Genomic DNA, 22,271 nt, shown 5'->3' on the forward strand with positions numbered 1-22,271 from the left:
CCAGAGGTGAAGGGACTGTGGTTTGTGTCCTGCCTACCACTGGGCACACAAAAGCTTTCAGTAGTGCAACCAGATGGCTGGTTTGCCCTGGCTCCCTGCAAAGCAGACACGTCTCTGATCCCCACCAGTCCATCAGTCCTGGAACTCAGAATCCTACATGCAGTAAACATGAAACTCCAACTCCATAGCTGACTTTACCTCCTTACTGTCCTTTTGCCATCTGGTGTTTCAGGTGCTCTCCAGATCTGGACTTCTTGGCTCCCCTACCTTTACCAAGTGAACTCTGGATGTATCATTCTCAGTCTTCTCCTGCCAGTCCAAGGTGAAACTCACCAGTACAGGCATACCCTGGATGGGCTTCCTTGGAATATTTAGAAAACAGTGAGCTTGCTCAGGGGTGGCATGTGCTCTAGGAGTAGAGTTACAGTCTTCCATGGAAACCTGAGAGGACTTAGAATATTCCCAAAGGCCTAAGAAGTCCAATCTGTCCTGGAAACATCAGGAATGATATACTCGGTCTTCCTGAGGCTCCAAAATTTTTCTAAGTAAACTCAGAGGTTACAGAACCATTTTTCTCTTGGGAACTGAAGTGGAGTTATTCGCCTTCTGCCAGCATCTCACTTTTTTTTCTCTAAGTTAGCTTTTGAGCCCAGAAGTAGATATTCCTTGTATTTGATTTACACAGGGAGCTTCCTAGAAAGCCCTTGCCTCTGGATATTTTCTGCATTCACTCAGGTATTCACAAAATGCTGCAGTTCTACTGAAAATCCCTGAGATGACCATTTGATCACCTGAGTAACTTTAGACTGTGTCTTCTATGGAAGCCCTGGAGCCTCCCTTCTGGTATTTCAACCATTGCTGGCACCAAGTACCCAGGGTGAAACCCTCCATCAGATATTGTTGGCAATTCCAGTATGGAGATGACACTAACGTGATGGGGCTCAAGAATCAGATGGTAGAAGACCAGCTGGGAGGTGAAGTCTCAGTAGGCTAGGGGCTTAATGTTCAATGCACACCAGACTTCTGAGACTCAGGAGGCAGGTGTGGATCTGTCTGCCCAGTGCCTCTCATCTACAGCCTGGACCAGCTATTTCTTGGGGTGAACTACTGAAGGCTTTTGTATGACCTGTGTCAGGCAAGACTCTGGACAGACCCTTTGCCATAGTCCATTTGTAATGTATTTCCACGTGGCACAGGTATCTCCACTTTTGCCCATGCTCTCATGTGGCTCAGAATTATTCTCCCTACTGCCACTCTTCTTTGCCATCACAGAAGATATTTCAAGATGTAGCCCTAAGCTTCTCCTTCTAATCAATAACATGAGGGCTCGTATGGGAACATTGTCACAGGCTTACAGGAATATGTTCTTAAATATCTGCTTTTTTATTACTCTCTTCATTAAATTGACATTTAAATCATCACCATTATGATTGTTATTACTGTTATTATTATACTGGTACAGTTCTTTATCATGGATATATTTGTGTTAGCTTTTATGCAATGTTGAATAATTTTTTTATGTTCCTGAAGACTGTTGAATTTGCTGAAGATGATTAAAAGACAACCTTAAAACATAAATACCACAGTAACCCCAGGACTCCTACTGTACTGCCTGGTGTCCTGTAGAAGAATGGGCTTCCTGAATTATTCTTTTATTTTTCAGGCAAGTACCTATTCATACCAGCATAGGAGACTGATGAAGTGCACCCTCATCTTGCCATGGGCTCAGAAAGAATTCATACATATGCTTTATGTGATAGCAACTCTAAGTGTAGGCCTGTGAGCCCTAGAATGCACTTTCTTTCACCAAGTAGTCCACCTATAAGTTTTCTAAGTCAAATCCCTCCTCCATGCTTGGATAGGTCATGAATGGCTTTCTGTTACCCACCTAAGATGAAGGGATATTGCTAAATCAGGTTTGTGGCCAAGAAACTTTTGCCTGGAGTGGCAGGAGAGGGCCTATCTCTTCACCAGAGTGTCTGCAACATTTTCTTTTTTCTTCCTTTTTATTTATTTATTTATTTATTTATTTATTTATTTATTTTGAGACAGAATCTTGCTCTGTCGCTCAGGCTGGAGTCCAGAGTTGCAATCTTGGCTCTCTGCAACCTCCGACTCCCAGGTTCAAGGGATTCTTCTGCCTCAGCCGCCTGAGTAGCTGGGATTACAGGTGTGTGTCACCACGCCCAGCTAATTTTTGTATTTTTAGTAGAGGGAGCTTCACCATGTTAGTCAGACTGGTCTCAAACTCCTGACCTCATGATCTGCCTTCCCTGGCCTCCCAAAGTGCTGGGATTACAGGCGTAAGCCACCGCATCTGGCCTCGGCAACATTTTCTAAGTCAGTATAGAAGCTCTTTGAACCGCCTTTTCAGTCAAAGAACTCATGAAAAAAGTCCTCCAAGAACTTGTGACCTTCTGGAAATTGTCAAAATCTCTACAGGTGTCCAGAGTCATCTAGATCTGTATTGCAAGCCACTGACTGGGTTCCATCATTATTCAAGCAAATGCAAAATATGCCATGCCCAACAAAAAAAATCCAGGAGCCATGGTATTTAGCTGTTTCCATCTTTCTTGCCTCCTGCAGGTGGGAGAGTACTGAGTATCATGCCCTCCTATAGCCTCTGGAGGACATGCCAGTGCCTAGAGGTACCAGTAGAGAGGGGCCATGAAAAAGCAGATGACAGCCAGGTGTCTGGGAATGACATTGTCCTGGGGCTTATTGCTTGTCATGAACTCTGCCACTGGGCAACATGTGCGGGTCTGGACCCGTGCCTTCTCTGGATCCCTGCCCCATCAGCCAGCTGTCTTATCTCCTGAAACCTGGTAGGTGTTGGTCAGCATGGTGTTCCAGGACTAGGGTTATATTAACATTCCCTTTTAGGCTGAAACCCCAGAAGTTAACACAAGAGTCCCCAGGTGTGCACATACCAACCTCCAGATTGTTTTTCTTCTCGTTCTAGATGTTCATCCTTGCTTTTTGGGACTTGAAATAACCCTAGACAGCCAAATATTTATGCCTATTATCCATTTATGGAAAACTTATATGTCCCAAGTCCATAGGGTTAGTATTATTATCAGTATTAAAACCATTAGTACTAGTATCATGATGATCGTCATTACTGTTAATATCTATCAATATTTTTATTACTGCCATTGTTAATATGGATTTTTCATTATTGTACAGCAATGAATATGGTTTATCCATTCACAAATTGTGTTCAGTTACCAAAGATGACTACAAGGCATGTTCTACAGACATATACACACACAGCTGTCCTGGAGACCCAGCTTTGCCACCAATTGCTCTTTCATAAGATGAGATCCCCCAATACCCACCAGTTTTTCGGGACTCGACCTGAGCTGGCTTAGCTAGACCTGGAAAAGTTTCCTATGCCCAAATGTACTTGGAAAAATTTAAAAGTCTCTTCATAGGCCCAGTGATAGCTTTTGGCAGCTTCTAAGACCAGGGAGAGTTTCTTGGCCATTCAGCGCCATTCAAATATTCTAAGTAAACTCAAGGATCCAGAAACCCCACTTGCAGTCATGAAATACCAGTGAACAGCCTCTGTGAGTCTCTTCAAGTTTTTCAAAGATGACTGCCTGGGAAGGCTGGCCAGGAAGTCACCCAAGCCCAACCTTCTGCAGGATGTTCTACATCAGCCAGGGACCCAGTTAATTGCCATTGAACAGAAGGGAGGAACAGAGACAGCATGCCTGAGCTTCTGGAAACATTCTAAGTGCCCTTGTTGGCCCAGAAAAGACTGGTGCTACCATATGAGGCACAGACTTGGCAACCTACCTACTCCAGGAACCACAGAAGGTTTAAATGTTCCCAGGAAATCCCAGGAAGGGCAGCCATGGCCCTTTAGAGCCATCAGATTTTATTCTAAGTCTACATGGGAGACAGTGCGCTTAGCTTCATAAAAACACCAGTGGAGGTGCTATCACTTGCCCCAGTATCCAGTCTTTTCTACCTCATCTCAGAACCAGGCAGCCACTATTTCCCAAAGCTGCTGTGCAATGAATGGGGAATATTGTAGGTGTTCTCCTGTGCCCACAAAATTCTGTGGTTGCGCTGAAAGGCAGGAGTCATCCTCCGGAATGCTCTTCAGAAATCTGACAACATTGGTCAAGATTAAAGAAGCTCAATTCAACGTCATACAAAACCAATCACAAAAAAAAAAAAAAAAAAGAAAAAAGCATAGTGAGACAAAATGATGAACACACCTGCTAATAATCATGAATGACAATAATAACAACAATGATGATCTTAGTGATAATGCCACCAACACTGTTAATGGCAATAACAATAAACCTGAGGTAATGAGTGTTAGGGTCCCGATTCACCAATGTGAAGGATGGCGCCAATTTCTGGCCTCACAGAAATAAAGGAAAAGTAAACACCTGGAGGAGGAGGAGGTGAACCTGGAGCTCCCGCCGGCCTCTGGGCGCTTCTTGGTGGAAGGAGAGGGACTTGGTCCTGAGCCTGCCCCGGATCCACCCACACCAGAACCCCGGAGTTCCAGTTCCTGGATGGGCTCAGTCTCACCCAGGCCAGACCCCCCCGGAGGCCAGGAGGCCCGGAGCCCCGGAGCCCCGGAGCCCGGGTCCTCCAGCCCTCGCTGCCGCCGCTTCTCGCGGAGCCGGGCCCCCCTACCCCGCGCCACTTCAGCCTCTGCGGGGCTCTGGGAGGGCAGCGCCGAGGATGCTCCGGGCCCAGAGGGAGCATCTGGGCCCAGCGGGGGTATCCGGCCTCAGGCGGATACTGACGCCCTGAGGGCGGGGAATAGGGTGGCCTGCGCAGGGCCCGCCGTGTCGGGCCTTGCAAAAAGAGCAGCCTCTCCAAGGCCCCTACCGGAACCTCCCCTGAGGCCCCAGCCCCAAAGCCAGGGCGATGGCGCCTCCCTGACCATGGGTAAAGAAAACTCAGGTCCTTCCTGGAGACTCGGCCCGCCGCGGGAGGCAGATCGCACATGCGCCCTGCATGGCCGGAAAGATGGGTTTCATTGCCCTCTGCCGGCCATGAGGTGACAGCACAGGACGTTTGGCCTTAGTGGTGGACCTGAGTCTGAATCACTGAAATTCAGGTGTAGATTATTCAGTACCTTTCTTTTGGAAGATCAAATGGAAATTGAGTACGATATCTTGTGCTTTATTAAAGAAGATGGAAATAAAGAAGCAAATTCAAAAATCAGTATACAAAAGTCGATTGATTCCCTCTATGTGGAGGGAAGACGAGCATGAATAAGAGAAGCATTCTGTGTTATGCTTTAATAATGGCTGGAGATCTGCCACCATGCATTTGTCAAATCCCGTAGAATTTCACAGCACAAATAGTACATCTTAATGTGGTTCAGGAGTACATGTAATGTCAGCCACAGTTTGTGGGTAAATTACACATTTAATTAAATAGATTAAACAATAAATAATGATATGAGCTCTGCCTGGACATATTCCTTGCGTCTCCAACCAGTTTGCCAAGGGCTTGAATTTCTTGCTCATTATCCTCACACTTGGCATAAACCCTGGCTGCAGAGTAAAATCAATCACTTGTGGAGATTTTTTAATATAATGATGTGTCAATTTCAACCATGGATAAGGCCATTTAGCCTTAGTAAGTCCTATCGTATTAAAATTGTGCAAGTTTGGCAAAATTTCAAGTCATCCCACTTGATATTCAGGAAACATTTTCTCATGAGTTTTAGGTTCAGTACTGAGGCTCCTTGATGGACAATACATTTTCCAATTCTGAGGACAAGGCAGAGGAGGCCCCCTCTGTGAGAACTTTCATTTTGCTTCGGGAAAAGTACATTGAATCAAATATAGGAAAGTCTTGCAAGGTGGCTGACTGGTTTGGCTGTTTTATCATGCTGGTATTTTATCTTCTGGACTGCAGTAAAAGGAGCACAGCTGTGTCAGTCTCTGTGTAATAACTCAGGACTTACCTGAATAAAATGTGGGGTGTCATGAGATGAACTGCTACCTCCAGTTAGAGAGACTCCAGGGACAAAATTTCAAGAGCCTTCTGAGGGATAGAAGAGAAGAGCTGCCTTATTCTCTGATCCCAGGTAACTGCTCAGAGACAGAGGCAAGGGCTGGGGACACCCAAATGCATATACTAGGTGTCTTTGATACAGCCTCCATTTCCCTGCTAAATCTATGCAATGACCCACTGAGAAATCTGGCAAGTGGGGCTGAAGATCGCTGGTGTGTCAACTCGAGGGTTGGATGGAAAGAAGTGGTTTTAGTGGACGTTGAAATAAAGGGAGGTGAGCTGTGAGGAAAGAGCTGTTGAAGACTGGGGAGACTCAGAAGTTGGGGTAGAATCTCAAACAATAATCTCAGCCAAGGAGTGCAGATGCAAATCGATTTGTTAGGGCTCCATAAATGAAACAAGGACTTCTCCAACATACTAAGTTTTTTCAACAACCGATTGTATTCTTTCAATATTTGTAAGTATTGATCTTTTGGAAAAGTTTAATGAAATTTCTTATATAATTCTGCATTCAATTTATTCCCTGATCACTTTGCTATTATACATTTACATGCCACATTTTTATGAATAGACATTTTCTCAAATTTCTGAAGTATTTTGCTAAAGTATGTGTTAAGAGTTTTTTCTAGAGGTCCACCTTCTTGACTCACTTTTCTGATGAGAAATCTATCAGGTTTCTCCACAGTGATTTTCAAGTTTGATAGCTCCTCAATGTGAGAAACTTAATGTCAACTAAGAAATGAATTACCACTAAAGAATTTTCTCCTTTCAAGGTGCTAACCATGTTTTGTCCAGTGTGAAATCTCCCATGTGCCACAAGTGTTGCTCTATGAAGAAAGGATTTCTCATGATTTTTCATTGCATAACTTCTCCAGTAAGATGTATTTGGTATTCCAGGAGAATTCTTTGCCCTTGGAAAGACTTTCCCTTGTTATTTAGCTTATAAAGGCTTTCCTCTCTTGTTTTCCATTTTAGCAGCATTTTATCACTGTGTTTTCTTGTGAACCTCAAGCCTGGTTCTTGCCTGAATGTTTATTCACAGAAAATACAAACAAAGTGTTCATCCAAGTAAGGTTTTCTTATGTTATTTGACAATAAATTGCAAATAAAAACATTTTCACACTGAATGCAGAGTTAGAGATTCTCTACCTGAAAGTCTCACTTGTTTTAAGTTAAAGCTGTTGCTGAAGACTTTTAGTTTATTATGTTGACAGTTTCAGCTCTCTCATGTCATTTATGATTAGATCATTAACAAGTCTTTGGTACATACATGTCATACAATTTCTCTTCCATATGAATTTATTGATGTGGACTGAAGAATAAAGGTAACTGAAGTATCTTCTATGTTGATTACAGTATTTCTTCAAAATGTGAGTCCTTTGGTATGTTTAGATGCTACAACTACAGCTGAAGTCTCTTCCACATTCCTTACCTTCGTCATTCCTAACACCATGTCATCTAAAGTCAGAATATGTTCTGAAGAAGTTTATAACTTTCTCTCCAGGGTGAATTTTCTGATGCTATTTAAGATTAGGACATTGACTGTAGGCTTTCCCACATAAATGGCATTCATATGGCTTTTCTCCAGTGCATGTTTTCTCATGTCATCTAAGGTTGGAAGACAGACTGAAGGCCTTCCCGCATAGAAGACAAGCATGTGGTTTCTCTCCAGTGTGAATTATTTTGTTTCCTCTAAATCCAGAGCTTTGACTAAAGGCTTTCCCACTTTTATCACATTCATAACACTTTTTTCCAAGGTGAGTTCTCTCATGTCTTCGAAGGTTAAAAGGGTTGAATAAAGGCTTTCTGACATTGATGACACTTTACAGTCTCTCTCCCGTGTGAGTTTTCTCATGTCTTCTAAGGTGAGAACACTGAGTGAAGGCTTTTCCACATAGATCACATGCATATGGCCTCTCTCCAGTGTGAGTCATCTTGTGCCGTCTAAGGTGAAAGCAATTAGTATAGGCCTTTTCACATAGATTGCATTGATATGATTTACCTTTAGTATGAATTTGTTTATGTGGTTTAGGGGACAACTGATTACTAAGGAATTTTCCAGACTGTTTGCTGACATAGGGTTTCTTTCCACTATGAGTTAACAAACACTGAGTTATTGTGGAACTGTGAGTGCAATCTTCTCCCGAATCATTACATTCAAAAGGATCCTCCAGAATGAGAGAGTTCTCCTTTGGGGGCAAAGATTAAAAGCTCTTAATGGTTTACCCACAGATATCTATATATTCATTTCACTACCTTTGAATCCTAGACCAACCATTCAGTGGTAGACTCCAGTTGAAATCTTTCCAATGTTACTTGTGTGAAAGGAAATGAAATTTGGGACCCCAAACTCATTTAACCAAAGGGAAAAATCAAGCTGGGAACTGGGTCACACAAACCTGCCTCCCTCTTCCGGTTCCTAAATAATATGGCTACAAGATTAAAAGCTACACACCTCCCCCATATTTTGCCCACAAGGAAATTCCTCATGAGCTGTTGAAATTAAACCATGGCAATGCAGACTGATAGCTTGTCTTTACAGGTGCAGTCATCCCCAATTCACCAGACACAAATACATATCTGATTGTTTCCCTGCCCAATTTTGCCTATGTTGTCTTATGTAAAATGCAGCTTTTCTGCATTATTAATCTGCTTCATTTGTTTATGTCATCTTATGTTCAAAAATCCAGATTCACTGAGCCAGAAAAATGCATGAATGACTATTTATTCTACCCACCTTTTACATGAAAATTGTGTACTTCTCAATATCCCACCCTTTCCCCTTTAAATTTGGAGCCTTCAAAATCATCTTTGGAGAAAGGCATACACCTGTTTCCTGGGTGCATGTCCTTAACTTTGGCAAATAAATCTCCTAAAATGATTGAGACTTGTCTTGTCATTTTTCTCGATTGACATTTGCATACACATTATCTCCTGCAGATACAGATATGTTCTGTAAGATCCCAACTGCAGACTTATTGCATTAATTGTGATGATATCAATATCTTTCAATGTCTGGGTATGAGAAATGTATATGCACTTGTTCTGTTTTAGAGATCTCATGTTATGGTTTAGAACACAGGTCAATTTATTCACTTAATTCAAAATATCCAATTTTTTTTGCTTAGAAAGCATTTAATGCCAGCCTAATTACACTCAGGTGATTGTGCTTCATTACTAACTTAGCCCATTACCATGTCTTTAACTTAGATGACTGGTGTACACAGCTATAAAACTTACCATTGTCATACTGGTGGATGCGTCTTTTCTGATGATAGGATGCATGGATGTCACGTGTCTTTTCTTAAGGGCACTTTCCCTGTCTGAAATAATTGAAAAATAAATTGTTACATTTGTATTATGGTGATAAAATTGTTTGAAAAGCCCCAAGGCCCATTTACTTTTTAAAAAAAATTGACACTTAGATGTGGCAAGAGTGTCGAATGAAGAAACTGCTTGAATAGAAGAAATAGATTGTACAGTGTCAGCAATTAGAAAAGATTTTTAAAATTAAAATGTGGAAAGAGTTAAAATGGAGATGAGATATGAGACAGGTAAATAGAGGGATAGTCTTCACAGGGGTATCAGGAAAAGAGTCAGCATGTGAAAGTCTAACCCCAACAAGTACATGAATTATTCTTTTCCCAAAAGTAAAAGAAAAGGCAAGAGGACACAAGAGTAGCATCTGACACATGAACAAAATGATAATAACATCTAAGGAATTCTGCTCCAGTAGCCTAACCTACATTTTAGAAATTATCATTTATTTAATAAAACCACTCATTAATATTCAACTGATATTATTCATTGAAAACACCTCCTCCTATTAGAGCACAGGACCCTGTTGCTTACCTGGATTCTGGTCTGGAAGAAATTCTCTTCCTTCCTGCCACAGCTCTTTTCCTTGTTCCAGCTGTAAAGTTATACAGGATTTGCTTACCTGGTACCCTGTTAGTGGAAAGAATACATGTGTTTTGAGTTCACTGTCAATAAATGTGCATTATCACCAAGTGCAAGGCAGGTTATCAAGGAAGAATAAAAACAGTGAAGGTCAGCTCAGGCCACAGGACCTAGAACACAGAAAACTCCCCAGGAGTTTTCTGACCCAACGTGAGACTAGAAAACACATCCAAACCAAAGGTCCATCAGGAAAAGAAAATTCAAAACAGTCAGGACCTACGAATGCTGAGTCCATGCCTGAGTTCCAAGACACAATGCATAATACACTATCTTCTCAGAAAGAGAGTAATTAAATCTCTGCACAGTGTGTTTATTATTATTCTCACGCTGAACAAAAAAACATTCGATTTACAAAAATAATTGGTGTTCTATATGGAAAAGATATTGCTATTATTTTCACTAATTGGTCTCAGCCTAAGCATACACTAAAGCAGAAGAGTTATTTAGAAAATATTTAATTTAATACATTGAAAATATTCATTAAGTTCCCAGGTCTGTTATGAGTATTAGAGACTGAGTACCAAAGAAACCATGAAATCCTTGTCAAGATTGCATTCTAATTGAGTGACAAACTAAATAAAATAAAATAAAAAGAAAGATATTTATTTCAGATAGATTTAGAGAGTTCAAATTTTTTCAGATGAGATCTGTGAGAGAATCAGAGAAGAGATTAGAGTGAGATATGGGGAAGCTGTTCTAACACTTATTGAATGAATGAGCGAATGTGTGTCTACATATGTACGTGAATGTTGAGGGAATCACCGAGGGACACCAGGTGACTGATATTTTCCAGCATCACATCTCTGTACAGCTTTCTCTTGGATGTGTCCTTCATGGCCCACTCTTCCTGGGTGAAGTCAATAGCTACATCTTCAAAAGTCACTTTCTTCTAAAACATCACAGACATTTTAGTTTAGACAGAGAAATCCCTTTCAATGTCCGGAAGAGGAAGGCTGTGATGACATAGCTAGGAGCTGGGTATGCAGAATACTCAGTGTTTTGGGTTCCAGCCAGTTCATTCTCAGTACTAAGCTGGTATCTGCCTTTCATATTCACTCACAGAGATATACCCACTCTGAATCCATTAAACTTTACTATAAAGAAATATCGCATGAGGTGTGGCATAATATAACCCAGATATTTTTCAGTAATGTGTTAATCACCTCTACATAACTGATTATAAAATTTTCACTTGAACATTCATAAATAAAATGAAATGTACCATGAATTTCAAGTAAATTACAGATTTGTCACAAGGCAAATAACCATGATTTACTACTTTTTAAACATGACTGTGATGAAATAAATTATTTCTCTGGATGAACCACAGGTTTCTCACCAATCAAATGGTTAAAAGACATAGTATGTGTTTTGAATAATCTAACGAACTAATAGAAAACGTATTTCCTATCTAGCAAATATTTGTTAAATATAAGTCATTGGTCCCTTATTCATTAAAAAGTTAGAAAGTAATGAGCCAGACTCCAGCATTCCTCAGAACTGAACAAGCTTTATGCAGAATATAGGATTCAATTCATACATATAGTCTCTCTAATGTTATATAATTCAGGTGTTCATGACAAGGCTTAAAGACAGCCCAGCAGCACAAGACAAGACCGCTGAGGTTGCTATACTGAGGAAATCTTAGTCTGATGATTCCTGTGATATGAAGCCTCCTGTTCTCAACTTTCTCTCGGCAATCCAAACATCAGTTATCATTGTTTCTCTTTTAAATTTACCTTGTCACTTCACTTGTTCAAGGATTAAAAAAGCCTCTTTATTGATTTTTTTCTAACCAGCCCTTATAAAGCATTTCCACAGAACCCTAAATTGTACTCTATCTCCTATGTTCCTTCTTCTGAGTGTGCAACCATAATTAAATAATTATATTTCTTATACATTACTTTCAGTTACCAGAAGGCAAAAAGTTTAATTACCAAAAGGTAAAATGAATGGGGATAAGAATAATAATGACTTCTTTAGTTATCCTTTCGCAAAGTTTTTAAAAGCACAATTATATTTTATCAAACTTTTCTTTTCCCTCAACACTGCATAGCTCTTTCCCATGTCCTATCACACTGGATTTATTGAACTCAGCTGCTAGAACATCAGACTCATTGTTGGGCTGTGATGTTCTGCTCTTCACTCATCTCTATTGCCTGCATTCATCACAATCCTAAGTCTAATTCAGCCAGCAGTACAGTTAATGGGTTAATTATTTCCCATGAGATTATAGGATAGATGGAAGAAAAAGAAATATATAAATGAAACCTCTCATATCTTTTTTTGTAAATAGCCTTAATAGGGGCTGGAATAAAGTAGTGTAATATTAGAAATTATATTGATAATTTAGGAGTCTTTGACACATGATACCCAACATAGAGTCCTGAGAAAACTTAACTGGAGGCCAGATACCTGAAAGCCTCCTGATTGCATTTGGAACACCCAGGCTGGGTGGATTTTACATAGTGAAAACAAACAAACAAAAAGAATAAAAATGAAACACCTATGCAAATTGGAGAAAACTGCCCATTTGCCAGCAATACGGGTATAATTTCAGTAGAAAGAGGCATCCCCTACTCACTAGTGAATGCATTGTCAGGAACTCAGTTTCTCTCTGTCTTCTTCTGGATTTCCACTTGCAGACACTTTAGGCACTAAGAAAAGGGGAGGTTGGAGAAAGAACCTGTGAGAAACCACTCTTGTGCACCATTTTCAGATCAACCTGTGATGAAAAGCCAGACTTTCACTGAAGTGTGACATCACCTGCACCACAGCCTAACCAACAGACACAAACACGCAGAGGCCTCTCCTCTTTTCCCGTGGTCAAAATTAGGAAGCCTATGGCTATGGTTCCTAATAAAGAAGGATCACAGATATCTTGTGAATGAGAACGTCAAAAGCACTGGGTTTTGTATGTTAATTGGCACAAGTCCAGATATTCAATTCCCTCACTGATTTTAAAACACAGGGATCCCTGACTCCATCCAAATGTGGAATATGATTTCCACCTATAGATAAACACTGGGATTTCTCAGATTTTATTATCCTAAGTTTATGCCCTCTCAATGTTTCTCCAACACCCACCACAGCCTTCTGAAGCCTTACTCCACTTTCACTTTCACTCAACTCTGACTTTTGTATTTCTCCTTGGAACTTGGAAATAATCAAGTAAGAATCTGTTTTAGGGTCGAGTGCGGTGGCTCACGCCTGTAATCCCAGCAATTTCGGAGGCCAAGGCAGGAGGATCACCTGAGGTCAAGGGTTTGAGACTAGCCTGGCCAACATGGTGAAACCCCGTCTCTACTAAAAATACAAAAATTAGCTGGGTATGGTGGTGCTTGCCTGTAATCCCAGCTACTCAGGAGGCTGAAGCAGGAGAATCGCTTGAACCCGGGAAGCAGAGATTACAGTGAGCCGAGATCCCACCACTGCACTCCAGCGAGGGTGACAGAGCAAGACTCTGTCTCAAAAACAATAATCTGTTTTAGGATGGGGATAATCAATTCAGGGATTTATTTCACTTAGAGGGTCAACACTCCCATCCTGCTAATCTAGCCCTTAAAATCTCCTGCATGAGAAATTAGCAGGAGTACCCTGAGTCATGGTGTTTCTGTCCTGTGTACACAGTCACAATCCTCTAGGATACTCAGAAAATACAAAATGACTTAGGGGTGGGAGAAATTTAGCAGCTCAGTCTGATATTTTACTAACGTGGTATCTAAAATTCTTGCAATCATGGTTTATATTAGTCTTTGTTAGTTGCAATATCTTTGATTATCATGATACATATTTGCTGAGAAATACCGATGTCCATGTATATATTCATACATAGATATGTAGGTATATAGGTGCATATGTTTATATGAACGTATGTGTTTGAGACAGGGGGAAACATGCATGTATTATTTCCCTGCTAAAAATATAAAAATAATTAAATATATTTTATGTACAAATGATAATTATGTGTCATAAACAAAAAATTTACTGACCCATTTCTACATGAAGTCCAGGAAAAATAAAAAGGGTAACTTTGTATTAATTGTGACGTTGTGCTTACAGATGTACATATATTTCCTTATTTAACCCTCATCATAACCCTGCTGATTATAGTTTATTTACCAGTTTAATAAATGATCAACAGAGTTTGAAAAATATGACAAAATTAAAAAATTAGAAAATGACCCAGCAATACTTTTAATGATATTCTGCCTGTCGCTGCCTCTTCTTGCTTTTTGACAAAATTACTTGCCTAACCAAGGTTTTCTATGATTCTGGGGACTCCAGCATTTAGACCCCAGTTCCCAAACATCATTGTGTCTGTTTTTACGGCCACATTTAATGCACATTTACAGACTTCAACAAGCACTTTTCAATATCAACTTTTTTCTTATTCCTTGGACTATTTTCTACATCTGTTCATCAAGACTCCAGTAACATATGACTCCATCTGCCTGTCACTTCCATGAATGTACCTGACAGCACACGTATTATGTAGTCTAAAATTCAAGCAGAACCATAATTCAAGCAGAATTTTGAAGTCTGTAATTCCTTCAAAAAAATAAGATATTAGAGAATGCCTACAAAGCTTCAGTGAAACCAGCTGTGACCCTTAATATTATTACCATGTAAACTCTTCCTCCAATATCAAAATAAGATTTGGGCTTTAGAGAATATTCGTGTGTAATTATAACCCAAACATGAACTAAAAGTAATTTAACTGGTCATATACAGACTGTGCCAGGGACAAAAAAGGACAAATATTATAAGAAAGTTAAAGCATACTTATTTCATAAAGGACTCTTGTGTGGAATCTATAAAAACTATTTCAAGATGTAGAGACTAAATATATTTTTAAACACGTATATCCACAAGCAATCTTTAGGAGAAACTTTTAAAAACTTATGTTATGGGTCTAAAATGTTCATTAATTCGTGGAAAAAAATGTATTGACAAACTTTTCACCAGAGCAGGAATAACAACTTATGTATTTGGTGACTTCAAGATGAGAGCCTGCACAGCTTAGTATCTCCCTCCAGATGTCTCTCTCTCTCTTTTTTTTTTTTTTGGCGGAGTTTCACTCTTGTTGCCCAGGCTGGAGTGCGGTGGCGTGATCTCGGCTCACCGCAACCTCCACCTCCCGGGTTCAAGCAATTCTCTAGCCTCAGCCTCCTGAGTAGCTTGGATGACAGGCATGCGCCATCGTGCTCGGCTAATTTTGTATTTTTAGTCGAGACAGGGTTTCTCCATTTTGGTCGGGCTGGTCTGGAACTCCTGACCTCAGGTGATCCGCCAGCCTCCGCCTCTCAAAGTGTTGGGATTACAGGCGTGAGCCACCGTGCCCGGCCCATATCTCTTTAAAAGTCATGAGGAAGGAGCCATTCTGCATCGTCTATATTACCTTAATATTTTAAGGGCACCCGTAACAATTAAGAGGCTGACTTTTGACTTCCTAGCCCTTTCATGGCTATTTAGACACACCTTAGTGAAGTATGAGGAATGTAGTATTAGGTATCAAGTTCCTAGACAACAAAACCATGTTCTCCAACAGATCTTCCGTAAAAATAGCTGATGTCTATATTCTTTTGCCTGTCCTTTCCCTTCCTTTTAATTCAGAACTGCAGTCTCTAAATGTGCTATTATTTAGTAGATTCTCTCAATTCTCAACACCAGTGCTATACAATGTTGAGTGACATCTCAGGTGCTAGGGAAACAGCAGCTGATATTCTCGCAATGCACAAATAGAAAAGCAAAGATCACCACAGAGTAAAAGAGAATAGGTTTTTTTTAAAGTATGAAACCAAAACGAATCTATATCAGATTACACTATAAATGGAAAATCCTATTATCTTGATGGGATTGCAAGCCTCTCATGGCTTCCAACATCCAATCTATTCAAAGCAGTTCAGGAATGATGAAAGTGGAATGGAATTTAACTTACCTGCACATTGGGCACATGTACCATAAAACCTAAAGTATAATAATAATAATAATAATAATAATAATAAAAGAAAAATAAAATACAAAAAATAAATAAATAAAAATTCCAAATAATTTTAAAATAAATAAAAACCTCATTTTAAAAAAGAAAAAAATAAAAAATAAAAAAATAAAATTATTCTAAGGTTTTATGTGTGAAAGCACCATGCCCTGAAACAAAATATTTATTTTTAAAGTGCATAATGAACACTGCATATGAAGTTTGTGTAAAAGGAGAGAGGAAAAATCACACATTTTAAAAAAAGGAATATGCAACATATTTACATAAAATAAAATAAAAATTAAATTAAAATACACCAATGGAAGACAGAATCTCCATCTGAAAATCAAGGGAGAAATCTGTTTTAAATAAACTTGGCACAATTTTTAAAGTAAGTTATGAAAAATAATAATACCTGAATACAGTACGTAAAAGTACCAATACAATAAAGCTAAAATAATACCCATGGAAAAAATTATTTTCTGTACATTATTAAAAAAAAAATCTAAGTACTTACCTCAAGAAAGTAAATGAATGAAATTTAAAAATTGCCTGAGAAAATCTATGAAAGGAAATGAATATACAGAAGCAGAATATAATTTAACTATAAACCACACAAATAGAGTTTAGAAATAAGTGGTAGCCAACATGCCCAACAGGATTTTCTGTGATGAAAGAAATTCTCTATATCTGCATTGTCCAATGCAGTAACTACCACACATATGTAGTTACAGAATTTCTAGTTTGGCCATGAATTTGGCTATTACTACTAAGGATATGCCATTTAGTTATTTAATTATAATTAATTTAAACTTTATAGTCACATGTGACTAGTAGTTACAATATTGGCCAATGCAGATCTAGAATCTTGGAGGAGGCAGTTAAAATAATGATATATGGTCAAAACAAAAATGGAAAAGGCACACAAATAGTGAACACACAATATGAGAATGTGAGGTAACAATTTGCACAATAAAATTTAATGAGATGCTGCCTTAATGGGACTAACTTCTAATGATATACAAGGCTTCTCTTGTTACAGGTAGAAGAGCATGAGCAGGGCAGGAGAGAGCTCTTCCCCTACCCACTAGAAATGTCAAGTGATGGCCTGTCAATTGTCACATTGCCTCTCTAAAAATGATAATTAGGCAGCACCAGAGAGAGGCCATTTCCTGATGGTCTACACCTGTTAACATCAAAAATGTTAATTAAATGCAGACCCCAGGAAGAAGCAACTTCTTGGGCATGCATGTTAAGAGACAAAAATGGCAAAGTATAATCTTCCGGGGGCACACTCCACCGGAAAAGGAAAGAAAGCTTCAGATGGACATGCATATAACTCCCTAAGCACACCGTGCATGCTCAATTTCAAAGGGTAAGGAAAGCACTGTGCATGCTGGAAACTCTCCCTAAAGGAAGAATCATGGGAAAGAGGCAAACCCATCACAGGATCAAGGTTAAATGCTCTTTTCTTTCTTGGACCTTCAGGCATCTGCTTGGGTCTCTACCAAGAGAATTTTCCTTTCCTTCCTGTTCTAAAGCCTTTTTAAATAAACTTCCACTCCTGCTCTGAAACTTACCTCAGTCTCTTTTTCCGCTGTATGCCCCTCAGTCAAATTCTTTCTTCTGAGGAGGCAAGGACTGAAGTTGCTTATGGACACATGCAGATATGCTACCAGTAACTGGAATCTCTTCTACTGGTAACAGTATCATTGTAAGGGAATGAGGCCAGATCACGTCTCAGTGCTTGGAGAACTCACCAGAAATAAAAAGTTGGAGGATGCAGTGAACTTATCTACCTTCCAAGGCAAGTCCCACAAGCAAGAAGCAAGACTCTCTTTCCCCAAGGTCTTAAACTCTTCAGATGCTCCTTCTCTGGGAAAATGCATCCTCTGATTGGCTTCCCCTTACATATGAAAAAAATAATTAATAAACCTAATAACCACTACATTCCAAGAGACATGCCCTGATTGCACAGACACTGAACCTAATCAAAAACTTCATTCTGGAGACACACCTTGTTCAATTTGATTGGATTTTTGAGACAACTACTAAAAACCCTCACATAAAGTTGGAAACCAAAGAGTTAAGGCTATTTTGAAGAAAAATATGAAGATTTATTCATTTTTTTATTCATAAGTGCTTTTGAGTGTATTATATGTACTAGAAAGCATTCGCAGTCAAGGGATACAGCAAGAAACCAGACAAACTAGAGTGTTATGGAGACTTTATATTCTAAAATTCTTTGGCGGTAAACTGGACTTGAAAACAAACGGAAGATGAATGGATATAAAAATTTCAATGTTCATGATGATGTAAAAAAATAAAATATATTGCAGAAATGAAATCAGGAAGTGATAGGGGTCATATAGTGTTTGTAAGACCACTGGTATTGTCTGAAATTCAAGCAGCCTGCAGGAATTTGGGTAACTAAAAGGAAAGCAGATGCTAATAGAAGACAATTAAGAAAGGGACTCAAAGACATTTCAGAGACCTTGGCTGGTGGCAGCCCCTCCCCTCAAAGGCCTGGAGGGCTAGAAGGGAAGAATGGTATGGTGGGCTGGGCCTAGGGCTACACCACCCAGAGCAAGTGCAGGACAGTGCTCACAGCATTCTAGGTCTCAGACACTCCAGGTCCAGCCATGGCTTAAAGGGCCCCAGACACAGTTTGGGACACTGCTTTAGAGGGTGCAAGCCATAAGCCTTGGAAATTTCCAAGGGGTATGCAACCTGCAGGTGCACAAAGTACAGGAATACACTGCTGATAAAGATATACCTGAGACTGGACAATTTACAAAAGAAAGAGGTTTAATTGGACTTACAGTTCCACATGGCTGGGGGGAGGCAGGAGGCAAAAGGCATGTCTTACATCACAGCAGGTAAATGAGAGAATGACAGCCAAGCAAATCTGGTTTCCTCTTATCAAATCATCAGAACTCGTGAGACTTATTCACTACCATGAGAACAGTATGGGAGAAACTGGCCCCATGATTCAGTTATCGACACTGGGTCCCCCCACAACATGTGGGAATTATGGGAGTACAATTTGAGGTGAGATTTGGGTGGGGACACAGAGCCAAACCATATCAGAAGCCTTCACCTGGATTTCTAAAAATGTATGAAAAAGCCTGTGTGTCCAGTGGAAGTCTGCTGGGGTGAAGACTTCATTGCGAATGTCTACTACAGCAGTGCAGAGCGAAAATGTGGGGTCAGAGCCCCCACAGAGTCCACACTGGGGCACTGCCTAGTGGAGCTCTGAGAAGACAGCCACCATCCTCCAGACCCTAGAATGGTAGATCCACTGACAGCTTGCAACCTGAGCCTGGAAAAGCTGCAGGCACTCAACACTGGCCCTTGACAGCAGCCATAGGGACTGACCCTTGTATCCAAAAGAAAATAAATTGTTCTACCATAAAGACATGTGCACTCCTATATTTATTATAGCATTATTTGCATTAGCAAAGACATGGAATCAACCTAGATGCCGAACAATATTAGACTGGATAGAGAAAATACAGTATATGTACACCATGGAATACTACGCAACCATAAAAAAATTATGTCTTTTGCACCAACATGGATGCAGCTGGAGGCCATTATTCTAAAATAATACAGGAAGAGAAAACCAAATACCATATGTTCTTAGTTATAAGTGAGAACAAAGCATTGGTTGCACATGGACGTAAAGATCAGAACAACAGATACTGGGGACTACTAGAGGGGGAAGGGAAGGTGGGGACAAAGGCCTGAAAAACTATCTATTGGGTATTATGTTTTCTATCTGGGTTACAAGATCATTCATACTCCAAGCCTCAGCATCACACAATGTGTCAATGTAAAAACCTACACATGCATCCCCTGAACCTAAAATAAAAGTTGAATTTTTTTTTTAATGGGCAAAATCTGGCTAACACGGTGAAACCTTGTCTCCATTAAAAAAAAAAAAAATTACAAGAAATTAGCTGGGCGTGGGGGCAGATGCCTGTAGTCCCAGCTACTCGGGAGGCTGAGGCAGGAGAATGGTGTGAACCTGGGAAGCAGAGCTTGCAGTGAGCCGAGATCACACCACTGCACTCCAGCCTGGGTGACAGAGCGAGACTCCATCTCAAAAAAAAAAAGAAAAAAAAAAAGGGGCAAAGATCTGAATAGACATTTTTCAGAAGAACAGATACAAATGGGCAACACATATGTGAAAAAATTCTTACCATCTCTGATCGTCAGGGGGATGCAAATAAAAACCACCGTGAAATATCACCAGATACCTCTTAGAATAGCTATTATCAAAAAGATGTATAACAAGTATTAGCGAGGATGTGGAGAAAAGATAACCCTTGTATACTTGTGGTGGAAATACAAATTACTATGTCCATTTCAGATAATAGTATGAAGGTTTCTCAAAAATTTTTAAAATAAAACTACCTGCTGATGAGGCTGTTGAGATATAGGAACACTTTTACACTGTTGGTGGGAATGTAAATTAGTTCAACCATTGTGGAAGACAGTATGGTGATTCCTCAAAGACCTATAATGAGAAATACCACTTGACCCAGCAATCCCATTACTGGGTATATATCCAAAGGAATATAAATCATTCTATTATAAAGATTCATGCACACATATGTTCATTGCAGCACTATTCACAATAGCAGAGACATGGAATCAACCCAAATGTACATCAGTGACAGACTGGATAAAGAAAATGTGGTACATATACACCATGGAATACAATGCAGCCATAAAAAGGAATGAGATCATGTTCTTTGCAGGAACATGGATGGAGCTGGCAGCCATTATCCTCAGCAAACTAACCCAGGAACAGAAAACCAAACACTGCATGTTCTCACTTACAAGTGGGAGCAGAACAGTGAGAACACATGGATACTAGGAGGGGAACAACACACACTGGGGCCTGCTGGGAGGCAGGTGGAGGGAGAGTATCAGGATAAATGGCTAATACATATATGCAATGGAATATTATTCTGTGTTACATAATAATGAAATCCTGTCATTTGTGACAACATGGATGGACTTGGAAGGCATTACGTTATATGAAATAGGCCAACCACAGAATGACAATTACTATATGATTTCACTTGTATTTGAAATCTAAAATAGACGAGTTCACAAAAGCAGAGAGTAGAATGGTCGTTGCCAGGGGCCGTGGTGCTGGGGAAATGGGTAGATGTGGTTAGAGCACAAAGTTTCACATATACCACAGGAGTAAGTTCTGGAGGTCTTGTTTACAGCATAGTGCTTCTAGCTAAGAATGCTGTATTGCATACTTACAATTTGCTAAAAGGGTAGATTTTGTATTCTTACCAAAAATTCTTACCAAAAAAAAATAATAATAATAAAGGGCGGGGGACTTTGGGAGTTGAGGGATATGTTTATAATCTTGATGGTAGTGATGTGTTCATGGTGTATACTTATCCCCAAACTCACTGAGATGTACACCTTAAACATGTACAGCTTTTTAAATGTAATCGTAGCTCAACAAAGTCGGTTAAAAAAAAACAAGAGGGGGTTGGTTAAAAAATTTAAAAGGAGGGGTAGATGTTCCCTTGTTTTTCTCTCTTGGCTTTTTTCTTTCCTGCTGCCTGGAATTCAAAAATGATAGGTGGGGATTTAGCAGCCACACTAGAGCCTCTTCTAAAGTATTGCAGAACAGAGAGCTGGAAGGGGCCTGCGTCCCGAATGAATTTGGCAAGTATCTGTACTAGCCATGGTAGGTATAACTATAGATTTAAGTGAGGGAGAAATAAACTTCTGTCTTGTTTAAGCCATTTTGTTCAGACGTTAATTTTATATACATATAGAGAACATATGCTCCTTTATGAGTAGGAAAAATGTTTATGCCATATGGTCCATGATGGGTGTTCAACAATGTAGGATGAGGCTGATTATGATGACAATGGTGAAAAACAGCATGAAATAATAAGCAATGAAAAAAGTGGCCTCATAGTTGTGTATGGTTACTTTATTTAAAGATTCTGCTACTAATATCATTCAATGTATTTGTATGCCGGTGGGAGTTTTATTAGGTGTAGACTAAGAAAGTTTACATTATTTAATGAAAAATACTTGACCAATTTTTTTTTTAAATAAAAATATCAGAAGATGGAACTAAGCATCTGTATTTCAAAGTAACTCTCCCAGTTGATTTTCTGCATAGCAGTGATTGAGAATCCCCTGATCTAGATCCAACAGATCTCGACCTTTATAGGTGCTATCAAGGAAGCACCTAAGGAAGACAATTTTCCTGACTACATCCATATCTCCAGTTAGTAATAGATCTAGAGATCTAGAACCCAAATCCAGACCTCCTGCTTCCATG

At 39.7% G+C, this 22,271-nt stretch overlaps 1 pseudogene; it reads right to left on the bottom strand.

Annotated features, from left to right (window-relative positions):
• Window positions 1-7,120: 7,120 nt before the first annotated feature.
• LOC134761886 (zinc finger protein 705A-like) lies at window positions 7,121-21,400 on the bottom strand (annotated as a pseudogene).
• Between the last annotated feature and the right edge of the window lie 871 nt (window positions 21,401-22,271).

The sequence above is a fragment of the Pongo abelii genome, chromosome 7 (assembly GCF_028885655.2).
Source record: "Pongo abelii isolate AG06213 chromosome 7, NHGRI_mPonAbe1-v2.0_pri, whole genome shotgun sequence".
NCBI lineage: Eukaryota > Metazoa > Chordata > Mammalia > Primates > Hominidae > Pongo > Pongo abelii.